At 45.9% G+C, this 12,535-nt stretch overlaps 1 protein-coding gene across 1 annotated transcript in view; it reads right to left on the bottom strand.

The window, feature by feature from the left end:
• Positions 1-12,535, bottom strand: part of LOC142291476 (protein argonaute-3) — a 169,381-nt gene that overhangs the window by 106,399 nt on the left and 50,447 nt on the right. The gene's annotated exons all lie outside the window — the stretch shown is intronic.

The following is a 12,535-nucleotide window of genomic DNA, read 5'->3' as shown; positions in this document are numbered from 1 at the left end:
TAATAATCTACTGTTTTTTTTATTTAGTTGGTGAAAAAAAATTAAAAAGAAAAAAACTTTTACTTGTGTCGCCACTTTCCGAGAGCCGTAACATTATCAATTTTCACAATATGGGCTGTGTGAATGATTTTTTTCTGCCTTCTGAGCTGATGTTTTTATTGATGTGATTTTGGGGTATATACAATGTTTTGATATGCCATTTATTACATCATTTTCTGTTGCTATAGAGACCGAAAAACTGCAATTCCGGCATTTAGATTTTTTTTTTCCCCCTTTGTATGCCATTTAAAGATCAGATTGATTTATTCTATGAATGCAGTGATACCAAATGTGTAATTTCTTATTTGGGAAAATGGGGTGGGATTTGAAGTTTTAGATTTTGTGTCATTTTTACACACAGGGCCCTGTAGATTTGGATGGCATTCATGTGCAGTATGTGTTATTCACAGATCCATAGACTTCTATTGACCCTTTTCATCTGTGCTGATGGTAAAAAACTGACATATCTGTGAGAATCATATTGACATGACACACGGTCTTGTGTGAAAACGCGGAGGTATAAAGATCAGACATTTTAATAAGTATGCGTGTGAACGTGTCTCCACTGTGTGTGAAAACAGACACCACACGTACTGGAAACGTACATGTAAATGGCCCTACACACGTTTTTCCTTTGGGTCTGGTTGAGTTACTTGTGACTACAAACATGTCTTTCCATTTAACATTCAACCGGACTGAACGTGTTCCATTACACTGGGTGCTGTCTAGCCAGTTTAGTGATCATTACCCAGTAATCGTGGATCCGAGGAAGTGGCGCGGACTGGTTCATCCACTAGTAAGACAATGCACCACAAGGGGCCACATTGAGAAGCAATATGGGGAGCTCCGCCAACATTCGGACAAGTTTAATGCGTACACTTGCATAAGCCTCAATACTTTTAACCTTCTGTTGGAGGAGATAAGACCTGCCTGGAATTACAGTATCTTCCAGAACACCAACATGTGGCGATGTATTTCTCCCAAAGAGCGCCTTCTGGTGACCCTGAGGTATGTTTCTAAAGTAGGCCATTTTCTATCCTATTTTAAAGTTTTACTTCATAGACTCACAGAAATTACAGTATTTTAAACTTTTATTAAATATTATTATATAAAAAGACCAGAGTCAGTCCCCCAAAAAATGATTACTAAAAGGACAATAGTTTGTAAACAGACACCATAAAGAACAATTGATTGTAAAGCGACACCATAAAGAGGAGAGAGAGATAGAGCGAGAGAGAGAGATAGAGAGATAGATATAGAGAGAATATGCAAACCTGAAACACACGGCTTCTTGTGTAGCATCTTGGGAAAGTCAAAAGAAAGTAAACAGAAATCAGCAAAGATCTCTGGAAGAGAATTGTGGACTTGCATAAAGGCCACTTTACACGCAGCGATAAATCTTTGGCAGATCTGTGGTTGCAGTGAAATCATGGACATATCGTTCCATTTGTACACAGCCACAAACCTGGCACTGATTGTCCACAATTTCACTGCAACCACAGATCTGCCGCAGATTTATCTCTGTGTGTAAAGTGGCCTTAAGTCTGGTTCATCCTTGAGTGAAATTTCGAGATACCTGAAGGTGCCTCGTTCATCTGTACAAACAATTATAAGCAAGTACAAACAAAATGTCCAGCCATCATACCGCTCAGGAAGGAGATGGGTTCTGTGCACTAGAGATGGATGTGCTTTGGTCAGACATGGGCATATCAACCCAAGAAAAATGCAAAATATCTTGGGAAGATGCTGGCGGAAGCTGGTAAGATTGTGTCATTATCCACAGTGAAATGAGTACTGTATCAACATGGGCTGAAAGGCCACTCTGCCAGAAAAAAAGCCATTACTCCAAAAGCCATATTAATGTTTGGAAATGCACACAGGAACAAAGACCTTCATTTTTGGAGACATGTCCTGACAAAAACTAAATTGAACTGTTTGGCCATAATGACCATTGTTTCGATTGGAGGAAAAAGGGAGAAGCTTTGAAGCCTAAGAACACCATCCCAACTGTGACACACGGGGGTCAGCATCATGTTGTGGTGTTGTTTTGCCGCAGGAGGGACTGGTGCATTTCACAAAATAGATGGCAATATGAGGAAAGCAGATTATGTGGCAATACTGAAGCAACATCTCAAGACATCAGCCAGGAAGTTAAAGCTTGAGCGGAAATGGGTCTTCCACAAGAACAATGACCCAAAGTATACTGCAAAACTGGTTACAAAGTGGCTTAAGGATTCCAAAGTCAATGTTTTGGAGTGGCCACCACAAACCCCTGATCTCAATCCTATTGAAAATGAATGGGCAAAGCTGAAAAGGAGGTGCGAGCAAGGCGATCTACAAACATGGCTCAGTTACACCAGTTCTGTCGGTATGAATTTGGGCCCATTCCTCCTAACTATTGAGAAGCTTATGGAAGGATATCCAAAACGTTTGACCCAAATCATACAATGTAATGGTAACAAATATTAATGAAATATATGTAAACTTTTGAATTTGCAGAAAGTAATAAAAATACCTTAAATCATGCTCTCATTATTCTGGCATTTAGAAAATATAATAAATTTTGGTAATCCTAATTGACCTAAAACGGGGAGAATAACATGCAGATGTGTCTTTTTAGATAGTGTATGTAAACTTCTGGTTTCAACCAGGGCTGTGGAGTCGGAGTCGGAGTCGTGGAGTCGGAGTCGGAGTCGGAGCTCATTTTGGTGGAGTCGGAGTCGGAGTCGGAGTCGGTATAAAATGCACCGACTCCGACTCCTAAAATATATAATAAATTGGGGACAGGAGTGCAATGCAGAATGTGCTGAATATTTTACTAAATAATAACATTTAGTATAATGCTTATATTTAAGTGAAAAATTTATTGTAGTACAATGTGAACATCAGACATTTAATTGTTTTTATGATACAATAATCAAGATATTTGGATAGAACATAAAATATTTATTGGAATACAACTTTAGAACACAAAAAACTAATAAATTGTAAATATGTAATATATATATATATATATATATATATATATATATATATATATATATATACACACAGTGTATATACACACACAAGATATATATGTAATCTACTGTATATTACATAGTGTATTACATATTTACAATTTATTACAGTTTTTTGTGTTCTAAAGTTGTATTCCAATAAATATATTTTATGTTCTATCCAAATATCTTGATTATCGTATCATAAAAATTATTAAATGTCTGATGTTCACATACACATATTCATGTACTACAATAAATTTTTCACCTAACTAAGCAATATATGTAGGAGTCGGAGTCGGAGCCGGAGTCGGAGTCGGAGCCGGAGTCGGAGTCGGTGCAAGAGAATTTGAGGAGTCGGAGTCGGAGTCGAAGGTTTGGCTTACCGACTCCACAGCCCTGGTTTCAACTATACATAGTCTGGTCTTTTCAGTGGTACCATGGATGGCAAGAAGAACAAAGAAATCAATTTTGGAACAAATCAAGCTAGACATTTCACCTGACGCAAGGATCACCAAGGAATGACTTGCCTACTTTGGACACCACATATGAAGAGAGCAATCACTGGAGAAGGACATCATGGTCAGAATAATAGAAGGAACAATGTGAAGACCAGCAACCCGATGGCTTGATACCATCAAGAAAATGGCGGCGAAGACCCTGGTGAACCTATCTAGGCTTGCAAAAGATCGATTTTCCTACAAAGCGTTCATCCATCAAGCTATCATGCCTCGAGGTTGAGCGGAAGCCCATTAGATAATACTCCAAGGTCCCTTGTACCCCTGTGTAATCAGAGCAGTAGTGCGTGACCAACTTTAAATTCACTTATGTGGGACTGATGCACACTGTCACGGTGAATGGGGTGAGCGCATGGGACAGGGGATCCTAGACTGGCCCCCAACCTAGGGGTCTCTAGCTATCCCTTTTTCTCACAGTTACCTCTGAGGGTGAGGATATTTCAGCCGCCACACCACCCTAGCCCTGATCTTATATCCCCTCCTAAAACGCCAGGGACAGGAGTGTGATAAGACTAACGGAGGTAGAAAACAGGGGAAACCAAAATTCATTCTCACGGAACGCTCACACAGACATATAAGACAATAAGGGCATAGGAAGAAAATAAGAGTAGGGAGGAAACGAGACAACAGGATTCTCCATAAAACCACCAAGTGCAAAGCAACAAAATCACCAGGACAACTGGGACACAACAGCACAGACAAACACAGCATAAGATGGGGGAAACTGTGATTGGCTTCCAATTCCAACAACATGTGATCCTGGAGGTAACCAGCAGGCTAGCAGAGTTTAACTCTTGCTAGTTTGACCATTAATGGATACACAGCTGGTCGACGGCCTAGCCTGCCTCTGTAACTCAGAAACACTAGAGAAACCATAGTGTAGAGAGTCAGAATCTGTAGTGTGAACAGCAAGTGATGACACCATGACACTTGGCGAGTTTTCAGCAAAACTGTGTGTGACACACAAGTGAAAGAAACAGTGGTTACACAAACCAAACTACTGCTCCATTCAGTCAGGGAACCCGATCTCAAAATTCTAATCTATGCTTTCAATAGGTAATAGAGATGAGTGAGCACTACCATGCTCAGTTGGGTGCGACTCAAGTACCCGAAAGTAATGGAAGTCCATGGGGAACTCAAGCATTTTTTCAGGAAGATTTCTCACGGAAAATGCTCGAGTTCCCCACTGACTTCTATTATACTGGAGTACTTGAGTTGCACCCATCCGAGCATTAACTGCTCATTACACAGCACAACACATCTAAGAATAGTAGTGCTCGCTTATCACTAGAAATAAATGCCTTTTGTAGGACTAACACAAAGTACATGAGACATTCTCTAGAGATTGGCAAGAGAACAGATAAAAGCAAGGTCTCAAAGAGACCCAGACAGGACACTGAATACTGATCAGGATGACAATTCTGTTACTGCCATTACCATCACTAAAGGGAAAAATGTGCACAATCTGTTACTCTCACTCTTCTGATACTAGTCATTGTGAGCCTAGGGTTGGTGTAATCCTAAAGAAACAATTTTGTTTTCTTTATTCTTTCTAAAGTTATTGGGTTATTCGCACAATTGCACAGTTTGCCGCACATATTGTTAATGGGGTTGCCTATTGTTGGACACCGCTGGCTTAAACAATTCCGGACCTGATTTAACCCTTTATTGACATCAGCCGTAAATGTATGACGCAAGTCAGTAATGGGTGCATGAAGCAGGATCATTGGATAAAATTGCCTCACACACAGAAGGTAATGGCTGTGTGTTATGGCCAGGATTTGCCTCTAACAATTACAGATGGCACAGACCTCCATGCTTGTCATTATGGAGCCCCCGTGAAACTCTGCCTGTTGGGCTTAAAAAAAAAAAAAAAAAGTGTCTGTAATTTTTACTATATACTGTAATACTGTGGCCTTGATGTATATAGCACAACTGATCAGACAATTGCAGGTTCACGTTCATTAAGGTTCTAAAAATGACATTTTTCTGTACTCACCGTAAAATGTCTTCCTTGGAGCCTTTCATTGGGGGACACAGACAGTGGGTAGTATGGTGTCTCCAGGGAGGCGTGACACTAGATTGAAAGTGTTAGCTCCTCCCCCCACAGCATATACCTTAGCTAGGCAGGAAACTAGCTCAGTTTGGTGTAAAAGCAGTAGGAGAAGAACAACGAAACCACAAGGGTGGGAGCTGTGTCCCCCAATGAAAGGCTCCAAGAAAGACATTTTACGGTGAGTACACAAAAATGTCATTTCCTTTCTCGCCTTTTCATTGGGGGACACAGACAGTGGGACGTCCCAAAGCATTCCCTGGGTGGGAACTGAACTATTAACAGTGTATAACATCAGACTAAAGGCTACTTTACACACTGCGATATCGGTCCCGATATCGCTAGTGTGGGTATCCGCCCCCATCTGTTGCGCGACACGGGCATATCGCTGCCCGTGCCGCACAACATCGCCCAGAGCCGTCACACATACTTACCTGTCCGGCGACGTCGCTGTGACTGGCGAACCGCCTCCTTTCTAAGGGGGCGGTCCGTGCGGCGTCACAGCGACGTCACTGAAACGTCACTGAACCGCCGCCCAATCGCAGCGGAGGGGCGGAGATGAGCGGGACGTAACATCCCGCCCACCTCCTTCCTTCCGCATAGCGGCCGGGAGGCAGGTAAGGAGAGCTTCCTCGCTCCTGCGGCGTCACACGCAGCGATGTGTGCTGCCGCAGGAACGACAAACAACCTCGTTACTGCTGAAGTAACGATAATTGAGAATGGACCCCCGTGTCACCGATTAGCGATTTTGCACTGTTTTGCAACGATGCAAAAATCGCTTATCGGTGTCACACGCAACGGCATCGCTAATGCGGCCGGATGTGCGTCACAAAATCCGTGACCCCAACGACTCCGCATTAGCGATGTCGCAGCGTGTAAAGCCCGCTTTAGAGCTGACTAACGACTGCAACTGCAGTGAACACATATCAAAACACTGTCAGAAAACCGAGCAGTGGCCACTTATAAATGGGCCACTGCCGCCTGAAGGACTTGTCTTCCAAGAGCAGCATCCATGGAAGCATGCGTATACACTCTGTAGAATTTTGTAAACGTGTGCACACGGGACCAGATAGCGGCCTTGCAAAGTTGGGCCGCCGAAGCCTGATGGCGGATAGCCTAGGAAGCACCCACTGCTCGCGTAGAGTGGGCCCGCACAGATTGAGGGGGAACAGGACCTCGTGCTTTGTATGCCTCACAGATGGCAGTCCTGATCCATCGAGAAATCATGGATTTAGAAGCCTGGCTGCCCTTTTTGTGTCCTTCTGAGAGGACGAAGAGGGCATCGGACTTGCGCAACGGCGCTATTCTGGAGATGTAGATCCACAGAGCCCTAACAAGTTTTAGAGTATGAAGGGCTTTTTCAAAGGAGTGGACCGGGGCCGGACAGCATGACGGCAACACAATGTCTTCGTTCAAGTGGAAAGAAGACACGACCTTTGGAAGAAAAGCGGGGGAAGGCCGAAGGACCACCTTATCATGATGGAATATCAGGTAAGGTGAGCGGCAGGAAAGGGCCGCCAGTTCGGACACTCGTCTGATAGAGGTAATGGCGACTAAAAAGGCAACCTTCCAAGAGAGACGTTGAAGAGAAATTTCTCTTAAAGGTTCGAAAGGAGGAAGCTGAAGAGCTCCGAGAACCAGATTCAGATCCCAGGGATCTAAGGGGTGACGATAAGGAGGGACCAAATGTGCTACCCCTTGAAGAAAGGGGTAGGACCTGAGGGCGAGAAGCCAGCTGCTTCTGGAAAAAAATTGACAAGGCAGAAACTTGACCTTTAAGGGTACTGAGGGCTAGTCAGAGTCCAGACCGTCTTGCAGAAAAGCAAGCACATCAGGGATTGAAAAAACAAGGGGCGACCGGTGATGACGGTCACACCAGGAAAGATAGGTCTTCCAGGTCCTGTGATAGATACTGGCGGAGGAGGGCTTCCAAGCATTAAGCATGGTATGAACCACCTTAGAAGAAAGACCTGACTTGCCTAGAATCAAGGATTCAAGCGCCACGCCGTCAAATGCAGCTGTGCTGTATTCTGGTGGAATATTGGACCTTGCGACAGAAGATCCGGGCGGTCGGGGAGACGCCAGGGAGTGTCGCTGAGAAGTTGGAGAAGCTCTGGGTACCAGGCTCTCCTGGGCCAGTCCAGGGCCACGAGGATCACGGGAATTCCCTCCGCCTTGATTTTCTTGATTACTCTCGGAATGAGAGGAAACGGAGGGAAGATGTAGGGCAGGCGAAACTGCGACCACGGGAAGACTAGAGCGTCGGAGCCGAGCGCTAGCGGGTCTCTCGACCGGGATATGAAGGGGTGTACCTTTGCGTTCATCCGAGACGCCATGAGGTTTACAACTGGGAGTCCCCAACGAAGAGTGATCTGATGGAACACTTTGTCGTGGAGGGACCATTCCCCTGCCGCTAGACCCTGTCTGCTGAGAAAGTCTGCGGCCCAGTTGTCTACTCCCGGAATATGGACAGCTGAAATAATGGGAATGTGCATCTCTGCCCAAAGAAGAATCCTGGATACTTCTTTTATCGCTGCCCTGTTAGAGTTCCTCCCTGACGGTTGATGTAAGCCCCAGCCGTGGCATTGTCTGACTGGATCCGAACAGGCAGACCCAATAGCAAGGGCTGAAAGTTCTGAAGGGCCAAAAAATATGGCTCTGATCTCTAGAACGTTGATGTGAAGGGAGCGTTCGGAGGGAGACCAGCGTCTGTGAACAGTGTGGTGGAGAAACACCGCTCCCCAGCCTATGACGCTGGCATCTGTTGTGACTACTTGCCAGTGGACAGGACGGAAGGACTTTTCTTGAGATTGGTGGACTCAAGTCTCACCCCTGACGAGGGAGTGGAGCGCAGTCCGAGATAAGCGGACTGACCGGTCTAGAGAAGCTGGATTCTTGTCCGAGAAGGATATAAGATCCAGTTGTAGAGGGCGCAGATGGAATTGGGCAAAGGACACGGCTGCCATGACTGCCACCATCTTGCCTAACACTCTCATCCCATTCCGAAGGAATGTGTGACGGCGAGAGTGGAGGGATTGGGCGGCCCAGATGAGGGAAGACCTCTTGTCTTCTGGAAGAAAAACCCGGGACTGAGCCGTGTCTATCAGCATACCTAAAAAGGTGATGCGCTGACGAGGAATGAGGGATGACTTGTTGAAGTTGATAAGCCACCCTAGCCTTGACAGCGTGTCTAAGCATATCTGCACGCTTTCTGAGCAAACTTGAGGAGACCTCCCCTTAACAAGTAGGTCGTCCAAATAGGGAACGACCAGAACGCCTCTGGGGTGCAAAATGGACATGACAGCTGCCATGACCTTTGTGAAGACCCGAGGCGTACTGGCCAGTCCAAAGGGGAGGGCCCTGTATTGGTAATGATGGTGTCCTGCGGCAAAACGAAGGAACCGTTGATGGGCTACACATATGGGAATGTGTAAATAAGCATCTTGAACATCTATGGAGGCTAGGAATTCTTCCGGTTCCATGGCGGCTAGTACTCCTCTCAATGACTCCATTCGGAAGGTCCGAATGCGTACGGATCTGTTCAGTTTTTTGAGATCCAGGATAGGGCGGACAGAGCCATCTTTTTTGGGAACGACAAAAAGGTTTGTATAGAAACCTTTGCCGCGCTGTTCCATGGGCACTGGAATGATAACGGTTGCTTTTTGTAACGAGGCTATGGCCTGAAATAAGGCCTGGCTTTGCGTTTCGGACTTTGGAAGACGAGAACGTAGAAACCTGTTGGCCGGCAGGGAATTGAAATCGATCTTGTAACCCGAGGTGACGATTTCTCGAACCCAAGCATCGTGAGTGTGGTCTAGCCAGATATCCCGAAAAAGCAGAAGCCGCCCTCCAACAGGAGTCGGAACTGAGGGATACCTGGCATCATGCTGAGGGGGCCTGTGCAGGGCGAGGTCCCTTAGGTTTAGGTTGTTTGGAGTGGGAACGCCAAGAAGAGCCCCTTGAGGGGCCGGATCCTCGATCTGAGCGCTGGGACGATCCTTGTACTGAAGGTTTTTGGGAGACGGGCCGAAAAGGACTGCCTGCGCCAAGAAGATTTTTTAAAATTCCTGGATACAGGCTGCTTTTGTAGTAGAATGGTACTTTTTCCACCCGTCGTCTCAGATATGAGTTTGTCCAGGGATTCTCCAAACAGACGCAGGTATGAAAAGGGAGTGTGGACAGGGATTTCTTGGAGGCACTGTCCGTGTTCCATATCTTTAGCCACAGGACTCTGCGGGCAAAAACAGCAGTGGCTGCCGTTAGGGCTGACAAACTAGCTGCATCTAGGGAGCCGTGAAGAAAATAAATTAGAGGCTAGGGAGATCAAATCAAGGATCTCAAAAGCCTCCGGAGGAATATTACAAGAGCGAAGCATCCTGCGTAGGTTCTAACTCCACACACTCATAGCTCTCGCGACCTATGTCAAGGCAAACAGGGGGCGAAGAGAGGAGCCTGAAGCCTGGAAAATAGACTTGACCGCCGCATCAACTGCGCGGTCGGACGAGTCCTTGAGAGACGCACTGTCTGAAACGGACATAACCGTGTGTTTAGCCAGCCTGGATACTGGCAGGTCCACAATGGGGGGTACTGACCAGGTCTTAACCATTTCAGATGAAAAAGGATAAGCGAATGAAGTGAAAGGTTTTTTATTAAAACTTCTATCAGGGTGATCCCACCGTTTAGACACGATTTGACGAAAAACAGGATCCTGGGCAAAGGACTTAGGAAGCTTCTTGGCCCGCTTGATTGCCGACTGAGAAGTCGGGTCCGGAGGCTGATCAGAAATCAACAAAGAGTGATTGACAGCCGAAATTAGTGTGTGTCTTCTATATGCCTAGACTCGGAAGGGACATCTGAATCAGAGTCAGAGTCTTGGGAATCGTGACTACTAAAAGTCACAGAGCCCGGGTCAGACTGACCATCGTCCGAGTCGGAAGAGGCATAGAGGTCGCAATGGCGCCTCTTGGAAGCAGCCTTTTTACGTCCTGGGGAAGAAGGACCAGACGAAGCAGGCTGGCTCCTCTGAGGGAGCTGAGCCGGGGGAAGGTTGTCTGAAGTTTGGGATATCTGAGTGACAAGGTCATCTATCCATTAGAACATGGACATTAGAAGAGCCCATGCAGGAATAACGTCATCAGACGGGGGTTCTGCCTGGCCGGTGCAGAATCCAAAACCTGCGCGGCCTCCTGGTCCGGCAACTGGGTCTGTTGTGACACGGTAGTAGGGGCATCGCAGCCCCGGCATAGTGGATAGCTTCGGCCATTAGAAAACGAGCATCCACAGGTGGTACAAGCATAGTACAGGTTAGTAGAGGACGCCTGGGAAGCCTTATCACCCTTGCGGTTACGCATGTCAGCAACAGAGTCCTACAGCCCTATATAGGGATAGGTCACTGTTAGTATGAGTGAGGAGCCACTAGCAGTATTATAAAGTGACTGCTATGCAGAGCCGGTATATACAGATAGCAAAATGGCATATACTGTCAAACAGTCGGCATATACCTGCAGGCAGAGCCAGTATATACCGCTAATAGCTGATATACACCACTAGCCAGCAGGCGCACACCGCTAGAGAGACAGCGATATACCGCTGAGCAGAGCGGTATATAGTGCTGCAGAAGTGAAGAGCCAAGGAGGCGATCTCACCCAAGTCTGCTCCCCACGTGGAAAATGGCGTCCAGTGTTCCTGGCAGCATGAAGGAGAGAGACGGCCCCTGCAGGCTGATTTGTCTCAGGACTGTGACTAAGCGTGACGGCCAATCGGAAAGGAGCTGCTCCTGAGTGAGGGAGCGGCTTCCAGAGCAGAGAGAGGGGGCGTTGCTAGAATGCAGTCCGAAGCCGGGGGCTAAATTAAATTAATGATGCTCCCCGGGATCACGGCCTGCATCGGCCCACCGGCGCCTTTCCAAGCGGCGGTTTGGATGCAGGGGACAGATGACTCGTCGTCTCCCTACCTGCTCCTGGCTCCGTCTGAAGACGCATCGGTGATGGATGCGGGGATCTCAGGGATGCATCTTCGGCTCAAGGCTGAAGCAGGTCCTCGGCTCTGCTTAGCCCTCTGGAGCTACCTTGGTGTGAGGTGCTTCCAGGGAGCCTGGAGGGGTACGCAGACCCGACCACTTGGGCGCGAGGGAAGACTGACGGCTTATGCACGCCTGGTTTCCTTTGTCCGTAAGCGGGGGGAACGAGGGTGGCAAGGCACCCTGGTATTGCCCCATAACCAAAAATAGGAACAAAATAAAAAAATAAGCTGGCCTGGGGCTCAGGCCAGACATGTCAGCCTCCCTGCTGACACTAAAAAAAAACTGAGCTAGTTTCCTGCCTAGCTAGGGTATATGCTGTGGGAGGAGGAGCTAACTCTTTTTCAATCTAGTGTCACACCTCCCCTGGAGACACCATACTATCCACTGTCTGTGTCCCCCAATGAAAAGGCGACAAAGGAATATAAATAATAAAAAAAAAGCACAAACAAAAGTTCAAATCCAATGGCAATAAAAAAAAAAAAGATTATATAAAACAAAGAAAAAAAAATAATACATGTGGTATCACCATGTTCAAAAAAGTCTGACCTATTAAAATGTAAAAATAAATTACCCAATTCCTAAACGTCAAAATAAAAATAATAATTATATTAATAATAAGCAAAATTACGTATTTATTTTATTTTAGAAGCAATAGCATAAAACATGCTGTATCAAGCGATCAAAATGTTATAGCTATCCCAAAATGGTATCAAGAAAAACGTTGCCCCACTCCACAGAAAATAAACCCCAACATGCCTCCATCGACTAAAATGAAAAAGTTATGGGGCTCAAAAAATAGCAACACATGCAAAAAAAAAAAAAAAAGTCACTTTCAAAGTTGTCAATTTTTTTTAAACTAAAATACCATAATAAAAAAAAACAGCCAAGTATAAATTGCCGTAAC

The sequence above is a fragment of the Anomaloglossus baeobatrachus genome, chromosome 2, assembly GCF_048569485.1.
Source record: "Anomaloglossus baeobatrachus isolate aAnoBae1 chromosome 2, aAnoBae1.hap1, whole genome shotgun sequence".
Taxonomy (NCBI): Eukaryota; Metazoa; Chordata; class Amphibia; order Anura; family Aromobatidae; genus Anomaloglossus; species Anomaloglossus baeobatrachus.
Note: the sequence above shows the minus strand (reverse complement) of the source record. Positions and strands in the feature narration are given on the sequence as shown.